Source organism: Chironomus tepperi, unplaced genomic scaffold, assembly GCF_022539635.2.
Source record: "Chironomus tepperi strain 1889 unplaced genomic scaffold, CSIRO-AGI_Ctep_v1 contig_359, whole genome shotgun sequence".
Classification (NCBI taxonomy): domain Eukaryota; kingdom Metazoa; phylum Arthropoda; class Insecta; order Diptera; family Chironomidae; genus Chironomus; species Chironomus tepperi.
Window position 1 is genome coordinate 3,548,101 of NW_027226481.1, and position 16,484 is coordinate 3,564,584.

The 16,484-nt window shown below is 33.0% G+C and overlaps 1 protein-coding gene across 3 annotated transcripts in view; it reads right to left on the reverse strand.

The window, feature by feature from the left end:
* LOC139094911 (teneurin-a-like) overlaps positions 1-16,484 on the reverse strand; it is a 246,051-nt gene that overhangs the window by 173,741 nt on the left and 55,826 nt on the right. The gene's annotated exons all lie outside the window — the stretch shown is intronic.

Consider the following 16,484-nt stretch of genomic DNA (forward strand, 5'->3'; position numbering starts at 1 on the left):
ATCTTGCTATATTGTATAATAATGGTTCTGGATGTTACTGGATCTTACTAAACTGTATAAATACGGTTCTGGATGTTACTGGATCTTGCTATATTGTATAATAATGGTTCTGGATGTTACTGGATCTTACGATATTGTATAAATATGGTTCTGGATGTTACTGGATCTTACTAAACTGTATAAATACGGTTCTGGATGTTACTGGATCTTACTGAACTGTATAAATACGGTTCTGGATGTTACTGGATCTTGCTATATTGTATAATTATGGTGCTGGATGTAACTGGATCTTACGATATTGTATAAATATGGTTCTGGATGTTACTGGATCTTACTGAACTGTATAAATACGGTTCTGGATGTTACTGGATCTTGCTATATTGTATAATAATTGTTCTGGATGTTACTGGATCTTACTAAACTGTATAAATACGGTTCTGGATGTTACTGGATCTTACTGAACTGTATAAATACGGTTCTGGATGTTACTGGATCTTGCTATATTGTATAATTATGGTGCTGGATGTAACTGGATCTTACGATATTGTATAATGTGTATGTGACCTAATAAAAGTCGGGCGAACGAAGCGAAGCGAAGTGGAGTCCGACACTACCGTGACCTAATAACAGTCGGGCGAACGAAGCGAAGCGAAGTGGAGTCCGACACTACCGTGACCTAATAACAGTCGGGCGAACGAAGCGAAGCGAAGTGGAGTCCGACACTCCTGTGACCTAATAGCAGTCGGGCGAACGAAGCGAAGCGAAGTGGAGTCCGACACTACTGTGATCTATACACAGTCGGACGAACGAAGCGAAGCGAAGTGGAGTCCGACACTACTGTGACCTAATAACAGTCGGGCGAACGAAGCGAAGCGAAGTGGAGTCCGACAATCCTGTGACCTAATAGCAGTCGGGCGAACGAAGCGAAGTGAAGTGGAGTCCGACACTACTGTGACCTAATAACAGTCGGGCGAACGAAGCGAAGCGAAGTGGAGTCCGACACTCCTGTGACCTAATAGCAGTCGGGCGAACGAAGCGAAGCGAAGTGGAGTCCGACACTACCGTGACCTAATAACAGTCGGGCGAACGAAGCGAAGCGAAGTGGAGTCCGACACTCCTGTGACCTAATAGCAGTCGGGCGAACGAAGCGAAGCGAAGTGGAGTCCGACACTACTGTGATCTATACACAGTCGGACGAACGAAGCGAAGCGAAGTGGAGTCCGACACTACTGTGACCTAATAACAGTCGGGCGAACGAAGCGAAGCGAAGTGGAGTCCGACAATCCTGTGACCTAATAGCAGTCGGGCGAACGAAGCGAAGTGAAGTGGAGTCCGACACTACTGTGACCTAATAGCAGTCGGGCGAACGAAGCGAAGCGAAGTGGAGTCCGACACTACTGTGATCTATACACAGTCGGACGAACGAAGCGAAGCGAAGTGGAGTCCGGCACTACTGTGATCTATACACAGTCGGACGAACGAAGCGAAGCGAAGTGGAGTCCGACACTCCTGTGACCTAATAGCAGTCGGGCGAACGAAGCGAAGCGAAGTGGAGTCTGACACTACTGTGATCTATACACCGTCAGAAGAACGAAACGAAGCGAAGTTAACCGTCACCGAAATATTTCAAGTATTTACGTAAACGAATTGAATACACATGGGTCGAAAAATCTATTACTTGATATGACTAAAAAGGATAAAATAAATTTATATAAAAAAAAACTTTTTTTAAAAAGTACACGCTTTTATTCATGAGTGAACTAAAAAGAAGAAAATAATTTTTTTCCGGACACACAAATATAAAACAAAATTTTTAACTAAAAATAAAAGCGTGGGGCGCTCATAATAGACATAATGTTATACATTCTTAGTTACTTGGACATAGTCTTGAAATTGTATAAATGTCAGCGTTTACCATTTACAGTAGTCGAATACCCTAGCAGACAATCAATATTCTCATTTCCATGAGCGTGCTTATATGTATACTCAATTAATGTAATTGAACATGCTCAACTATATGAGCATACTCATGAGCATGCTTCTTGTCTGTTCGGGATGCTTGCCTACAATTTCCTAATTCTTTTTATGCACTAATTTAACTTTTCTTTATAGTGCTAAAATAGAATCTTATCAATTTACACATTAATACCTATTGGAGTAAATCTACTTGTTATATCTTGTTGAGTAGTGGGCTTGAATGTACAAGTAACTAAGAATGTATAACATTATGTCTATTATGAGCGCCCCACGCTTTTATTTTTAGTTAAAAATTTTGTTTTATATTTGTGTGTCCGGAAAAAAATTATTTTCTTCTTTTTAGTTCACTCATGAATAAAAGCGTGTACTTTTTAAAAAAAGTTTTTTTTTTTATATAAATTTTTCTTCTTTTACTTTCTTTCTTAGATTTTACGAGGAACGAGTTCCATAATCTTGTCGATTTTTGTTATGTCTGTTCTTGAAAATGAAAAACCATGAAAATGAAATAAGAAAAAGTTTTTAAATGAGTAAGGATTTTTTGCTCTTTTTTGGTGCTGTAAATGTGATGAAAAAGTTTTACTTTAGTGGTGATTTTTTGGGAGGTATTTGATTATGCTGTCTAGCATTTATTGGATTGCAAGAGATTTACAGTCGTTGGATATTTAATAAATTATTTATTGTATGGACATTTAGTGATTTTTGATAGATGAGAACTAAAATTCTTCAATTTTCATTAAAATTGATGTATGAATGTTGCTCACCATAAATCAGTGTTTCTCAAACTATGCTCTGGTACCCATTCAGACAAGAATCTCATTATTTGATCAGTTGACAAGCTCAAGAATCATTGCTCTGAACCCAAAATCTCCCTTTTTAATGCCTTTCTCAGCTTATTAACCTGATCCAGTCCATAAAGTGTACTATGCTGAGTAGGATAGTTATAGGAGTGTATGTAAGGAAGTGAATAAGTAAATAAGAGAACAGAAGCAAAAAACCCCTCTTTTAGGAGAAAGTCTTTAGTTTGCTAGGATTTTTCAAATTCTAAAATCAAAAATTCGTTATTTTTGGGAACTAGCCTTAAGATATCCCTGAAAGAATTCTTAAAAAATTCATAAATACATTTCTAACATCATTGTCTCGACTAAATGCATTAAAAATGATAATCAACTATAATTCTTCCTCTCAAATTCACTCATTTACAGCAGTTTCTTCCACAATCTTAATCCTCACACTACAGCATCCTCTCTTCCTAAATTTAAATAATAGAAAATTAACTGAGTCTATAAATGTGTGTAAATTCTCGATAAAAGACATCTTTCGTCTCCACATCTTCTCATTCTTCACAATCACCAAGTGATTATAATAAGTAATTTTTTTTTCTATACTTCCTATCAACAACAAGCACTGAAATGGATGAAGAATTATCTTTATTGTCATTACGATTATTGTTTGTGCAATGTTTTTATCATAACCAAACCCTCAAAATTTATTTATACGACAAAAATGATCGTGAAAATAACGAGAATCAAGCAAAAAAATTCCTTTTTCCGTCTCATTTTCATTTGTTTTGCCGGAAAAATATAAGAAAAAAAAAATGAAAGAAAATCATAAAATTTTATGTACACAACGAACTTAGCTATCTCCTCTTTATTTCAATTCTATTGAAAAGAAAAAAGCAAGAAATAATAATATTTTTTATTGTATTCTCTATGGCATTTGCCGTGCTTTTACTGCAACTGATAGACACAAAGAGTGTGAATATGATGAGATGGGAATGGACTGGTTGTTGACGATGTTGATGACGCATTTTTTACAGGGAATCATAGATGCTGTATGATATCCACGTATACTAAGAAAATCAGATTTAATCAGTCAATATACAATATCTCAAAGAAAGATGCTGTCGATAGAACTAGTAATGCACTTGTCATCGGTAGTAGTCAAGCGGTTGCAGCTTCAAACGCAAGTTAAGGTAGGCATTGATCTGTACGGTCAGCAGAATAAGAAAGTAATCAATGAATCAACAACACAGTCCTATCAATCCTCACATAAACATGCTTACCACAAGCCATTGCAGTCTGCAATCCATTTTCTATGATTCAACTATTAAAACTCAGCACTAGCCATCATACAACCAATCCCAACTTTAAATTCCATCCTCAAAAACATTGCTACAAAAAAGCAATATTTTTTATTATTATTATGAACAAAAATGGGAAAAGGAAAGAAATTAGAAGCAAAATTGAATTGGCGAGTCAACCATCGACGGATGGAAATATTTTTCAATAAAAATTTGCTTTATTTATTGATTTATTTTTATTGCTTATGGAGAGGAAGCGTTGGTTTGATTTTACAATAACAAGTTGACTAGCTTGTTGCAGATGATTTGATTGGTTGGCTTTTAGATCCTTTTGTAGACGGTTAGATGAGAGTTCTTGGAATATTTGAATAAAATCTTGGAATGGAGATTATTCCCTAGAGATAAGTCGTTGTAAGGATGAACTTTCTTGAGTTTTTGGCTTGTTTGAATGAGAATTTTGTGTAGGAAGTGAGTTGATTGACCTTTTAAGTGGTTCTAGATCGGCTAATGTTGCTCAAGGCTAATATACCCATTTTAAAGATGATTCTAGGTCTGATTTACAATATTATGAACTCAGATAGTCAAAAGTCAATCTGACAGCCTCATTTTGCCTTTATGTCTGCAATTTCATTTAGTCTCATTTTCCTCATCTTGAAAGCATCGAATTCCAATAAAATTCTTATCGATTTTTCTCGAATCTACAACAATAAACCTCCGATATCTCCGACATCATAAAAGCTCATAAAAAGATACTAATTTTAATCACATTTAGATGATCCGATACGAATGCCATGGCCATTTTATAAAAATAGAGAACTCCAACACAATAATGTATTCAATTCGCATAATTTTCATGTGCCTTTACTAATGTTTTGCCTCCGTTTGCTCTATAATTCAATATTCTCTCCTTCAAGCATTTCCTTTCTTTTTTTTTATTTTGTGTTCTGCACAAAATAACACAAAAAAAGTGCTTATTTCATTTTTATAGTCGCATTCACCTTCATTTGGAAAGCAGAGCATGATAAAACATAAAATTTTATTACAATTATCATTTAAATAGTACATAGAATAAGTTTGGCTTCATGCTTCATTTCTGAATTTTATGAAAAAATCATAAAAAATTCATTTTTTTTTTCTTTCTTTTTTTGTTGGAAATGGAAAGGTAAACAAGAGACAAAATTATGAAAAATGAATGAGGGTTAAGAAGTTCAGTGCTTTTGAGGAAGCTTCCGGTCGGATTTAATGCGAATTATTAAGCAGATATGATGGAAGTAAGGAAGAAGTTACAAATTGTTTTTAAGAATTATTAAAGATTGATGTTGAAGCTGTACTTTAAGTCTGATTTAAGGCAATTCTTCATTTTCAGAAGGAAGTTATGGGCAGAATTCAATATTAAAGCCACGCTTCTGGTTCCATATTAAAGTCATGATTCTGGTTCAATATTAAAGTCACGACTCTGGTTCTAATAAACTAGAGCTAAAGCCACGCTTTTAAATCATTTTTAAAGCCACATTTCGCATTATAATTAAAGCTACGCTTTTGGTTCAATACTCAAGCCCTAATTTTAATTCATCGTTAAAGCCACGCTTCAATTAATTGTTAAAACGACGCTCCTTGTTCATTATTGAAGCCACGCTTCCCGTCAACCGTTAAAGTAACGCTTCCTCATATTCACGTGGAAGTCACAAACTACACCAAACAGTGTCTTCAATTATGAGACCTTTGCACGAATAAGAATTAAATTCCATTGACTTTATTTGCATTGACGCGTTTTGTGCGCTCTCGAAAAAACACAAATTTATGCTCCTTTCATTTGAAATTTATGCAAATTGGTCTTTCTTTTTGTTACTCACACAAACTTTCTTTACGTTCTGGATAAACACCAATTTTTTGATTACATCTCATTGTGCCTGCGAGGAACATGAACTTGAACAGTAGAAAAAAAAAAAAACTTTTCTTTCCCATAAGAAAATTTTTATGGTGATTTTATGTGAGTTTTCGTTTACATCTCGATATATTGTACATTTTTCTTATTATATTTAAGTACATTCATTGTTGCTAGTCGTGTAGGGGAGGTCGGGTAGCTCAAAAGCAATATTTCTGACTGGAGAAAACGAATTCATTGCCTTCAATGCCAATTTCTATTCCACTTTAACGTTGTGATCATCTTTTTGTGATAATCTTAATGACATCTAGTAGTGGTTGTGTCTCTTTTTGACTTTATTGGCTGGCATTTAGGTGGATTTTGTTAGAATGTCTTTCGTGGATGGACATTTTGAAGCAACGCTTTGAATTATACCGTGAATTATTTTGAGGCCACGCTTCAGTTTTAAACTGATGCTTTTTTATGAATCGAAGCTTCAATTTTAAGAGCAACACTGCAATTTTTGGCAATATTTCAGTCCTTAGATCAATATTCTAACTTTTAAAGCAAAGCTTTAATTTTTAACCTCAAAAATCTTAAAGTTATTTACAACGAATCCCAAAACTACGCAGCCAAAACTTCCTACGATTAATACGAGACGAATTTTATCACTTTTTTCATTGTCAAAAGTAAATTCTTCTTCTTTTTATCTCTCCTCATTATCATGCAAATTCTCAATTACCTGGTCACCCCACACTCGATAAAATACACACAAAGATAAGATAGTACAAGCATAAATGCAGCGGTAGCAGCTTATGGTGTCTGCTTTGTGTTTATTCGCTCTTCTTCTTCATCCACTCTCTTACATTTGATCCATTTTTTCCTGTTAAGTGCACATGGAGGACACATTAAGGATAAGTGAGTGATTTTATCAAAGGAAGAAGAGTGGATGAGAAATGATGAGAGGAGGTTGGAGATGAAACAGACAAAAAAGATCCTGATACAGCGGAAAAATGGCAAACGAGGTGGTTTTTTTGCAGAATGTTTGTTTCCCAGTCAGGGAAGTCATTTAAAGAGAGTTACGAGCTATTTTCTAAAATTTAAATTTTTAACGGTTTTTAAAATTTTGAAAATATTTTTTTGAATTTTCATCACTTTTAAATTTTTAAAATTCTCAATTTTCAATCAAATTTTCCACAGCATTAGTCCCCAATTTCCTCCTCATTTCATTAAAATAATGAATTTTTCCTCTTCATAAAAAATTACCAATAATTACAAAGAAGCAATCACCATCTGGAAACCATTCATTTTCATCCACACTTCATTTATATAAAATGCAATATTTTTTTTCCCTTTCTTCCTTATTTGCAGCTCTCATTTTTTTTTACAATCTCCTCACTTTTCAATATCAAGTAAAGTCATTTGTCGTCCCCTCCATTCACTGCTGTGTAGCAGTATAGAGCAGCACCATCACTCTAATTGGATGCGACGAATGTTGAAAGAGAAAAGAAGTTAAAGTGAATTTTCATTTTATCTTCTATGATGTTGTATCGTCGACCCTTGCACATTGGGCAAAAAAGTGAAAAGTATGGCAATAATTGTTTTGATATGGCTATATTATAGACACTAGTTAGTAGTATACTGGAAAAATATTTTTTCCCGCCATAAGTCCAAAGTCCATCAGATATAGCTTAAAACATTTTTTGTGTTTTCGACATATTCAAGATGTTATAACTCTTTACCAGCGTATCCAAATTTTTTGAAACTTTTTTTATTTGATAGATATATATAAGTGCTTTTAATTAATACCACACATGATATACTTTTGACCCACTGTGGGATCAAAAAATTGAAAAAAGTACGAAAAAATGTGATTTTTTGCACTTTTTCTCTTACTGTGACCGCATGTCGTAATAATTATTTTTTTAAGTTACACTATATTAAAGATCTTATCTATATCTATAATAATTGCCTGAATTGTGTATCAAAATATTGACGTCTATATGGTCAAAATCGTCTTATAAGCGAAAAACTCATAGGTACGAGCTCTTTAGAACCATATATGTCCCACGGTGTAACCCAGCTGTTCCATTTTATTTTTGGTAATGTTAGAACTTAGGATGGGCTACTATATAAAAAAATAAAATCAAAAAAATACCACCAACAAAATTGTCAAAAATCGACCTCAAGGGGGTCTAGGGGGGTACCTTGAAATTCAAACTTTTATAACTTTTGCCACTATTAATGAAATTTGATGAAATTTTTATATGATATTTATATAATCATTATATTAATACTCATAATAAAAAAATTGTTACACAGTGGAATTTTGTTGAATTTTGACAATTTTTGTTTTTTCATATTTTTCAATCTATTTCATGAGGGTTAAGTGGACTGTAACTAAATTTTATAAAAGAATTTCTTTATTTATGCATAGCAGATCCAATTACCTTTCCAACGATACCAAATATGTAACATAAAAGTAAAATTTCTCCTAAATACAGTGAAAAGTTTGAAAAAATAGCAAAAATTTGAGGGTTTTGAAAATCTACACTTGACATATTTGCTCATAACTTTTGCTAATTTCAATTTTATGATATAAATTTGGTATTTTTAGAAAAGGTTAAAGTATTTTTAAGATGATAAAAAAATATTTACAGATCAAAAGTTACTCTGTGCACCAATAGGCTAAGTCCAAAATGTCATAATTTGACTGGCTCTACCGGGTGCAATTAGCATCCGATTTTTATTTTTTGGCATAATTTCTTTGTTTCTATACTGGAACTAAAAGTATTTTACCGTAAAAGTAGTTTTTTCTTCAATTAAAGGTGCAAATAAAAAACCGCATTTTCCAAAAATACTCACATTTTCGAGATTTTCCTATTTCTTGATTTGAACTTTTTGAGGATGAAAAAACATTTGTGTGGCATTTATATTTTAGTTTCAGCATAGAAACAAAGAAATTATGCCAAAAAATAAAAATCGGATGCTAATTGCACCCGGTAGAGCCAGTCAAATTATGACATTTTGGACTTAGTCTATTGGTGCACAGAGTAACTTTTGATCTGTAAATATTTTTTTATCATCTTAAAAATACTTTAACCTTTTCTAAAAATACCAAATTTATATCATAAAATTGAAATTAGCAAAAGTTATGAGCAAATATGTCAAGTGTAGATTTTCAAAACCCTCAAATTTTTGCTATTTTTTCAAACTTTTCACTGTATTTAGGAGAAATTTTACTTTTATGTTACATATTTGGTATCGTTGGAAAGGTAATTGGATCTGCTATGCATAAATAAAGAAATTCTTTTATAAAATTTAGTTACAGTCCACTTAACCCTCATGAAATAGATTGAAAAATATGAAAAAACAAAAATTGTCAAAATTCAACAAAATTCCACTGTGTAACAATTTTTTTTATTATGAGTATTAATATAATGATTATATAAATATCATATAAAAATTTCATCAAATTTCATTAATAGTGGCAAAAGTTATAAAAGTTTGAATTTCAAGGTACCCCCTAGACCCCTTGAGGTCGATTTTTGACAATTTTGTTGGTGGTATTTTTTTGATTTTATTTTTTTATATAGTAGCCCATCCTAAGTTCTAACATTACCAAAAATAAAATGGAACAGCTGGGTTACACCGTGGGACATATATGGTTCTAAAGAGCTCGTACCTATGAGTTTTTCGCTTATAAGACGATTTTGACCATATAGACGTCAATATTTTGATACACAATTCAGGCAATTATTATAGATATAGATAAGATCTTTAATATAGTGTAACTTAAAAAATAATTATTACGACATGCGGTCACAGTAAGAGAAAAAGTGCAAAAAATCACATTTTTTCGTACTTTTTTCAATTTTTTGATCCCACAGTGGGTCAAAAGTATATCATGTGTGGTATTAATTAAAAGCACTTACTTATATCTATCAAATAAAAAAAGTTTCAAAAAATTTGGATACGCTGGTAAAGAGTTATAACATCTTGAATATGTCGAAAACACAAAAAATGTTTTAAGCTATATCTGATGGACTTTGGACTTATGGCGGGAAAAAATATTTTTCCAGTATACTACTAACTAGTGTCTATAATATAGCCATATCAAAACAATTATTGCCATACTTTTCACTTTTTTGCCCAATGTGCCTTGGGAGAATTTTTGGTTTGGATGAAACAGCGAGATTTAAAAAAAAAATGAAAATGTTTTTCATTAAATAAAGTTTTGTTCACCGGAAGTCACATTGCAGTGTAAATAAGAAGACATTGAGATGGTAAATCAAATTTGGTGAGAATCACAGTTGTTGCCTGTCGTAAGCACTGTTTGGAACCTTAACTACTATCAAGGTAGTACTATAGGTCTAGGTTTGAGCGAGAGATCTGGCGAATCCTCATTCGTTAAATTATCAATTGCCATGAAACGCATATGAACGCGTAGCTATGGATCTTAAAGTCTGAACAGCTAATGTATGTGTTTTACTCCTATCAAAATTCTGGAGAAAACGTGTACTTTCTCGTGGCATAGCTTAAATGGATCTTGAACCCACGTTCTCTTAGTTACATGGTAAATGCTCCTACCGCTCGAGCTACCGTGAGTTGCTAAGGAACGTGGCACAATCCTTACTTAGATGATCTTTAGGCTATACTTATTGCACAGCTCTGAACAACAAACACAGCCTTGAACTTCTACATTCCCAGCATACTTGATGAGCTTGCTGCATCATTTTGCCGTTTTGCTATCAGCACAACAACACTACCGTGCCATAGTAACTACGTTGTGCTGCTCAGGAAAGAATCTATGCCAAGATAATCCTAGTTCAAGGTTTGCTCTACACCGACGTTCAATAGTCAACTTCTCGACAGTTCACACGAACTCCGATAGCACAAAAAATATAAAGTTCATCAAAATATCACCCAAAATCCACCAAAGGATCCAACAAGTTATTCCTTCATATCTTTTTTTGTCAATCATCCTTTTTTTGACTCAATATCTATCGACTATCATTCAATTTATTCTCCTTTCATTTCCTCCATCTCGCAATCTCTCCAGTGTCTCTCTATCTCTTCAGTCGTCCCGGTATGTACACATAATTTTTTCAAAAGGCACTTTCAATTTGTTCAATAAATTGTACATAAAAAGAAAAAGAGGAAGCAAAAAAAAGAAATACGAAAAGAACAAAAATTTGTAACGAACAAAAGGATAGTAATGTACGCGGGGGATGAATAGATGAATGGATCGGATGGATGGATGGTAAGAGAGAGGTAACAACACACACACACACAAAAAAAGAAGGGAAAAAAAATAACGACGAATAGAATGAATGAATAAAATAATAGATTTGAATGGATGGGGATTTGTAAATGTTATATGGAACGAGGACGATGATGTTGATTAATGCTTTTTTCACTTCATTCTCATCTTGTTGTTACAAAAAAAAAGAGAGCTTTAACAGACTTTTGAGTGGATCTATTGTTGACGAAGTTCAAGTTAATAATTTTTTTAAGGAAGACAAAATTGGAGTGGGATTTTTTTTTTTTCACTTCCTTCCTCATTTACAGTGGCACTTTTCATGGCACATAGAAATTCTAACAAAGTGACGTCAAGTCAAGTCAAGTGACAGGAAATCAATTCTTTTCTATTCCACTCCATTTTCAATTGTTCCCTCACCTTTTCACTTATAAATCATAATTTTGAGTCTTTTTTTTCTGTGTGATTCCTTAGATATGTGGATGTGCATTGTTTTGTGAGAATCTTGTCAGCCGTTCTAATGAACAGTCATGTAGCTTGAATGTGTTGGGATATGAGTGACAGTTTGGGTGTGTTTGGGATTTGATGGAATTTTTAATTTTGGTTCTATTGTGGATTATTGGAAGTGATTGTCATTATTTGCATAGGCATACAGTCTTTGACCCCTTGCTACTCCCCCTACCCTTACCTTTCTCCTTCCTCAAATTACTGTCGTCCCAAATAATTGAGCATCATTAAAGATTCACTCCTTGCTATTCGATCTCTCATAGACTCCTCAAACTCAAACTACGAAGATCCATATTAAAGCCATTAAAGTCCACCTTAAAGCCACCACTTCCTTCTTCATACCTTTAATCTCCTCCCTTCATTTCTAACGTCCACAAAGCTAACATTATCAGCAAAAGTTCACTCTACATAATAAATTGCAACGGGCTGATGCTAATTTTGCTCTGTTTTATCAGATGACCTTTACATCTCGCAAGCCACTTAGTCGTTGTCATCCTACACTTTATCAAGACGCAACTGGCCATTATAATCGTTTACATAATTCATTCAGATTGTACAAAATGCGCTGATAATCCTCAGCTAATTGCTATCGCCTACTTGCTTTTGTCACTTTCATATCCATTAAATGACTTTTCATTTAATTAACTTTTTCTATCTGTGCTACTTGTGTGTGTAAGTGAGGCTGTGCATGTGTGGGTGTCGAAATAGCATTTTAATGCAGACATTCTTTGAGCTGTGGTAAGAGCAACAGCAAAGAATGAAATGGAGGAGCAGAATAATGCGAAATGTCTGATAAAAGCATTATAAAACATAATCCTATTTCTCAACTAGCGCTTTTTTTTTTGTGATGAATATGAAAATTGTTCTTCTCATTTCGAAATGCTTTCATTCACTTTTTGTTGTTGTTGGAGTTTTGTATCGCATGGCAAAGTTTGGGGCGTGTGGGACTTGAATTTAGAGTTGGAATTTATAATAGTTGTGCAAAACTTTTCAGACATTTGGAAAAAAAGGTTGAATTTTGACAGTTACAAATAGTTCAAATGTTAACGACTTTTAAAAATTCAAATTTGTAAAATTCAAAATTTAACGGTTTTGAAAATTTTAAAATTTAAACATTCAATTTTTGAACTTTCTGAATTTTCATCACAGAATTGTTCATAATTTAATCCACATCATATTCCAATAAAATCTGACAAAGCACAACACATCCAACCAGGGAGAATAAAAATCAACCTCGCTTGCTATTCAAACTTTATAGACAGCTCTATGGCTGCGGTGCATTTTCATAGTAGCGAATAAAATCTTTCACAATATCATTAGCCTTATGATGAAGTTTTTCATTTTTCATACGGGAAATTCCAGACTTTTTTTTTTTGCACCGTTGCTTGGTGATACAAAAATTTTCATAACAACATTAAACAAGGTTTTTTTTTATTCCTGTTCATTCTCATTTCTATCCAGCTATCTGAGTTGTTCATTATACTCTAGAAGGATACAATCATTTTTTGCACTTCTATTCATTCATCTTCATTTCTATGATGAGCTATGATGATAATAATAATGATGATGATGATGATGATGGCGGTGGTGGTGATGTGGTCAATAGCAACTGTAGAATTCTTTGTATTTTTGGTTGATATTAAAGCTGTTTTAGTCTGTGGTTTTTAAAATTTTTTGTGGTTATTTAAAGAGAATGGTTGATAGTTGGCTTAAATGGGGGTATATAGGCTAGTAATGTGGTGTTACGACACTGTTGTAGCGTTAAGACGCTGTTATAACAGTTGAGCACAACCTTGTGGCCATTTTATGCAATATTGTGCCATCTAAACACAGAATTCAGCTTAAAAATCACCTGAAACCCCTAAGACACCAGGGACATGGCTAAGAATGGGATGAGAAGGTGCTAATAAGCCCAAGACTTCTTTGAAGGCCACAAACCTTTAAAAACTCAAAATTGGCAATGTAAGAAGAATTTGCAACCCCATTTAGCATCAATAACTCAATAAAATTCATCATTTTTGCACGTGTCACAAATTAATTCATTCCAAAAGATTAATCCATAAAAACGCCTAAACCCCTCAAAGCTAAATTTTCATTTCGCTTCAAATATTTCTGCGAAATTCTATCTGAAAATTTCAAAACACGGAGAAAATCCTTCTCAACATAACCTCAAACACAAGAAATATTCAGATAGCATAAAATAAACATTTACATAGCATTACTGACTGGAAAAAAATTGAAATTTACAAACTGAATTTTGCCATTTCGTATTTCATCTCTGATAAAGGTAAAATAATGATTTTAAAATGGTAAATTTTGACATTCAACGAAAATTGTGCAATTTTTTTTAACTGGAATTAACATGAAGCTTTGACATTTTTTAAGCATATATTTTATTAAAAATAAATACTGACCTTTGTGAAATGAAATTATTTCACTTAATAAAATCATTTTTCCACTCTTTAAATGTGAATAAATGCGAGCTTTTTTTTGGCATAGATAAAAATCAGTCATGAGTAAACTTTTGAGGTTTATAGACAAATATGAACTGAAACAGGATTTTGTGGATGGAAAACTAGCTTTTTATGTTGCATACTATGGATGTCTCTTGAAAAAATTATCAAAAATTAGGGATAAGACTGGGCAAGGATAATCAGAGCTCGAAGCCCTAACAGACAATTGTAATACTCAACTGAATGATCAGGTTCAATAGCATAATGAGCGTGCTTATGGAGAATCTTGCTGAATCAAGTTGACTGTGAGCTTTTGTGGTCGTCAAATAAGAGTCATCTCTTCATCAACGTTTCCCTTCGTTAATGACTTTTCTCAAGCCACATATCAGTAATTAAGCTTGATTTGCTGCAATATGTCGCCTAAATTGGCACTCAATTCAACACTTTGAAGCTTGAAAACGACAAAACGTCCAAAAACATTTTAAACTAAGCTTTGGTTGTATGTCTTAGCAAATCATCACAAACTGTACGTCTAGTTGGTCCATACTTGATTTTTAGATCCCACCCAATTGCTTTCATTCAAGTTTACCATCAATATTTTCAAAATTGTTTACCAAACAGTCTATTTGACTGGAAAATTCACTTAATTTAACTAAATTTATCAACCACATAATCACCTCAAGGAAAATTTCCCTAAAAAATGTATCATCCATAGCACGTTACGTCACGTAAAATTCATCTTGCAAAGCACATTTCATATTTATTCGGCATTCGCACAGCGGAATAAAAAAATATATATTTTTAATGGTCAGAAAGGACAGCATGATGTGATATGAGAGGTGGGTGTATAGAAGGAAGAGCATAAAAAAAAAGTTTTATATGCTCAGGACATTCATGAAATGTATTTTTAATGGTATTTTAATTTCTTGTTTAGCTTAAAAATAAATTAATGCATAATGTCATGGCGGGAACCGGATTTATGGCACTTCTTCTTTATATTTCCAACTCTCTTATGTATTTTATTTCTCGACTCTTTATTATTGGCTAATGTACATATGTGATAGGCATGGAGATGTTGAATAAAATAATATAAAGCCATTCATTTCCATTTTTTTGCTTGCTTGGATGTATGTGCTGTGTGTGACTATGTATGGGATTTCTATTCAGAATTTTTATGTGCTCTTTGTGGTTTTAAATGTTTCGACTGTCTACAAAGTTTTCGTCCCTTACTGTATATTTTGAATTATCTTTTATAGGAAGTTGGACTTTTGTATTTTTGAGTCTTTGAATGTCTATTTCAATTGCTTAATATATTATGTAATTTGTAGGTTTTTTTGTGGGTAAATTTAAAATGATTTCTTAGTTTTTTAAGGAATTGAGAGTTTAAGCAACTGTCTGAGACAAGGTATGAATTAATGCTGATAAGAAATTGTTGGATTTGGATATCAGCAAGTGGTAATCGGCGATAGAGCTCTAAATGAATAGGCTGGTAAGGTAAATTTGTGTAATTTGAGTATAAAAAGCCAGCACTTCAGTAAAATTGTGTATAATATAGAGATAATATACAATTAGATATCCTAAACTATCCAAATCCAAGAAAATACCTAAAAAAATTGAATTCAAATTCCAGAAGTTGAATTCGACTCAAGTTTTATATGGAATCGAGTCTAATTGAGTCGAAATTTTTAAAATATAAGTCCTAAGTCCTAATTTCAATCCTAATTTCTCAAGAAACCCAGTTCAAAACTTATAAACATTCTCTTCCTCAACATCCATTATTACGTCCCAGTCACACTAAACCTTAATAATTCAAACGATTTTAAACTTCAACAAGCTTATTTTTTTTAACTTCACACATCCATGAGAACATTCACAAGAATATGTGCACAAATTAAAACTTTTTTATTTTTTTTACTAGAGATGAGATTGAAATCACTTTAGATTTTGCGGTTTCTATGTGATGGATTGCGGAATTCTTTCTTCTCTATTTTTTTGCTAGTGTTTTTTATCTGAATTCTATTTTTGGATCGATTTACTGTTTTCTATTTCTGGACTGTTGAAGTTTTAGGAATTAAAGAAATGTTGAAGGTTATATAAAGTTGTGAAAATTGGGGAAGTCGTAAAAAATCACAAATTGATCAATAAATAGGTTTCAGGCTAGCATGGCGCGGACTTGGTGTCAGATTGGGTTTAAATCCGGCATCATACTAGAGTTCCGTCGGCCTCGTTCAGATTTTGGATCAAATAAGAACTTAATTCAAAAATTATAACGAAAGATATCAAATAATGAATAATTTTACAGCCTTAACGAATGTATTTGCTAAGTTTCAGCCTCCAATTGCT